The sequence below is a fragment of the Syngnathoides biaculeatus genome, chromosome 18, assembly GCF_019802595.1.
Source record: "Syngnathoides biaculeatus isolate LvHL_M chromosome 18, ASM1980259v1, whole genome shotgun sequence".
In the NCBI taxonomy this organism is placed as follows: Eukaryota; Metazoa; Chordata; class Actinopteri; order Syngnathiformes; family Syngnathidae; genus Syngnathoides; species Syngnathoides biaculeatus.
In genome coordinates, this window is record NC_084657.1 from 18108640 (window position 1) to 18112375 (window position 3736).

The window sequence follows — 3736 nt, forward strand, 5'->3', positions numbered from 1 at the left end:
ACGTCCACGACAGCGTGGTTCGAGCAGTCGGAGGCTCGATTCGCCCTCCACGGGATCTCGGATGATACCGTGCGTTATTGGCACGTCGTCTCAGCCCTCGGGAGTTCAACGGCGGCCAGAGCAGTGTGTTCATTCACATCTCCCCCTGCCAGAGATAAATATGCTGGGCTCAAGGCTCACCTCCTCAAGGTTTTCGAGCTTTCACGGCCAGAGCGAGCGCAACGTCTTTTGGCAATTAATGGACTGTGGGACTGCAAACCTTCCAAACTCATGGAAATGATGCTAAACCTGCTGGGCGCGGAGGAGCCCAACTTCCTTTTCATGGAACTGTTTCTCAGACACATGCCGCCGCATGTTAAGACGGCGCTCGCTGACACTTCAATCACTGAACCCCCGTGCCCTGGCTGAGGAGGCCGACCGTTTCTTCCTGGCCACCCAGCACTTCACCTCTGAGGTGCTGGCCCTGGTGCGCAGTTACTCACCCCCGGGCATGGGGGTGCCGTCCAGCAGGGGCCCATCGCCACCGACGGCTTCACTGGCACAGGCTTGTGCCACTTCCACGCCCGTTTTGGCGAGAAAGCGAAGAGGTGCCGCGTCCCTTGCAACTATGATTCGTCAGGAAACGTCAAAGCCCACGCACCGCAGCAGCTGTGAGCGTGGGCGCGAAGAGCCGGCTGCTGTCCGTCAAGTACATTCTTTCGGGGCGCAAATTCCTTTGTGACACCGCCGCCCAGAGGAGCGTGCTGACTGCCACTGCGGAGTACACCATTGGCGGGACTCAAGGCCACCCCTACTGTCCACTAATGGTTCTCCTATCCACTCTTATGGCATAAAGACTGTGGACTTGTGTTTCGGGGATCAGCGCTTGACATGGGACTTTGTCACTGTCTCGTTCCCTCTACTCGGCACTGATTTTTTTTGTCCCCACGGGCTGCTGGTGGACGTTAAGAAGGGCCGTCTGGTGGACACACTGACTTTCTCCACAGTTGCCTGTGTCTGCAATGAGGCAACTTATGGCGGTCTCTCCTGTTAGTTCTCAGATGGCACCAAGTATCAGCTCCTCCTTGGTGAGTTCCCGGGCTTGACACGGCCCACTTTCTCCTCTGACACAACTAAACATGGGGTCAAGCACCACATCGAGACCAAGCGCCCTCCGATTCACGCTAGAGCCCGACGGCTCGACCCCGAGGAGCTAGCAGTTGCTAAGTCCGAGTTTGCCAACATGGAGCACATGGGCCTCGTCCGCCGCTCGGATAGCCCGTGGGCCTCGCTGGCACATATCGTCCCAAAACCGAGTGGCAGGTGGCGACCATGTGGTGACTAGTGCCACATTAACGACGCCACTACACCCGACTGCTACCCTGTTCCACAAATTCAGGACTTCTCGGCCCACCTGTCGGGCAAAATCCTGTTCTCCAAGGTCGACCGGGTGCGCGGGTATCACCAGGTTCCTGTGCACCCCTCAGACGTTCCCAAGATGGCTGTAATCACACCAATTAGTCTGTTCGAGTTTCTGAAGATGCTGTTTGGTCTCAAAAACGCGGGCCAATCTTTCCAATGTTTAATGGTTTCTGTGCTCAGAGACTTGCCCTTTGTGTTCGTCTATCTGGATGACATCCTTGTCGCCAGCTCCTCGGAGGAAGAACAGTTGATGCACCTCCGCGAACTCTTCGCAAGACTCGAGGAGCATGGCCTGATCATCAACCCGGCGAAGTGTGTTTTCGGGGTGCTTTCCATTCAGTTCCTTGGGCACCTCTTCGACAAGAATGGCGCCACCCCCCTTCCAGCAAAGGTGGAGGCCATCTCCGCTTTTCCCCGACCTCGCTCGGCCCGGGGGCTCAGGGAGTTTGGGGATGGTGATGTTCTACCACCGTTTCATCCGCCGGCATCCCACACCATGCGCCTGCTGTATGAGGCTCTTAAAGGCAAGGCCCCCAACCAGAACATTGAATGGATGGCCGAGAGGGTGGAAGCCTTCGAGGCTACGAAGGCCACACTGAGTCGTGCCGCTATGCTGGCCCACCAGTCCCACGGGGCCCCTGTCGCTCTCACGACTGACGCATCGGACTACGCCGTTGGGGCCATATTCAAACAGTGGGTCGTCGGCGCCTGGCAACCGCTTGCCTTTTTCAGCCGTCAGCTGGTCCCCAGGGAACGCAAATACAGCACATTCGATAGCGAGCTCCTCGGCCTCTGGCTGGCGATCCGCCACTTCCGTTCCCTATTGGAAGGCCGTATTTTCACGGCATATGTAGACCATAAACCCCTCACTTTCGCTATGTCCAAGGTGGCCGAGCTGTGGTCTGCCCGCCAGCAACGCTCCCTCGCACGGTTTCTCCTACTTGCTCACCATGGTGGACAGGACGACCCGCTTGCCTGAAGCCGTTCCTCTCTCCTCGACGACGTCGTCGGACGTGGCCCGGGCGTTCATCGGCACGTGGGTTGCGCGCTTTGGGACCCCGTCTGACCTTTCCTCTGACCGTGGGCCTCAGTTTACCTCTGAACTCTGGAACACAGTCGCTGAGAGTTTGGGGGTCAAGCTGCACCCTACTACCGCCTATCACCCCCAGGCCAACGGTCTCTGCGAGCAGTTCCACCATTCCATGAAAGCAGCCCTGCGCGCCGGCTTGACGGACGGCAACTGGTTGGATAAGCTCCCGTGGGTCATGCTCGGCCTCAGGTGCACCCCCAAGGAGGACCTGATGTCCTCGTCCGCCGACACTCGACACTCCACCTCCGACTCCTTTTTTTCGGAGCTAAAACACGCTACCAAAGACAAAAGAAGAAGAACAAGCGTGAACTTTGCTTACATAATCCTCAACACTTGAATCTTCTTATTCCATAGTGTTTTGCTCAGATGCACTGCTTCCAGTGCATGTATGTGGATGTCAACCATTTTGTCGTTGTAGTTTTTGGTGAGTATATTTATTGTTCGTTTGTCCTGTAATCATTAGTTGACAAAACTGTTAAATTACTTTTTGTGTGTGTGTGTGTGTGTGTGTGTGTGTGCGGCTCTGCTGTGGGTTCCGAGATTTGATGGTTAAGCTATGGTACATTGTTTACTCTTTGCCGTTTTAGAGATGTTAGCACAGAGGATGGCTCGGTGAGTAATATGAGCAATATTTTATATGCATATATATCAATTAAAATGGTTACAGCCATGCGACCCTGAGAACGCCCAATCTTGTCAAATCTCGGAAGTTAAGCGGGTTTGGCCCTGGTTAGTACTTGGATAGGAGACCGCCTGGGAATACCAGGTGCTGTAAGATTTTCTCCTGCATTCAAATGCAGAGGGGTTGTGTCAGAAAGTGCATCCGGCGTAAAACTGTGGCAAACAAATATGCGTTCATTTGTGCTGACCCCTAACGGGACAAGCCAAAGGAAATAGAAGAAGATATATCAATAAAACAAACGTTAAATTTTCCAATTAGACACTATAAAACATACTACAGCCAGAAAGAGCTATCACACAAGCTGATTACAGGTCTTCGAGTAGAAAGCAGTTTACTTCCTTGTAGTTGGATTAACTTCTCTTTATAGTTCACCCAATGTCAAATGTTGCCTGTACAGTAAATATAGGTTTGATGATCGTGATAATGGGAGACTATAACGCTGGGGTTATTGTGTTAGATGCATGTAAAGTGGCTGTAGTCAAAACTTACAAATGGTGAAGCCAAAAGGTCTCGAGGAGCCCCTGGTGACTACTTAAAGCAAATGTCAAAATCCTGGAAGAAAC

General features: G+C 53.5%; 1 pseudogene; it reads left to right on the forward strand.

Moving 5' to 3' along the window:
- Positions 1-3150: 3150 nt before the first annotated feature.
- LOC133492336 (5S ribosomal RNA) lies at positions 3151-3269 on the forward strand (annotated as a pseudogene).
- Positions 3270-3736: the final 467 nt, after the last annotated feature.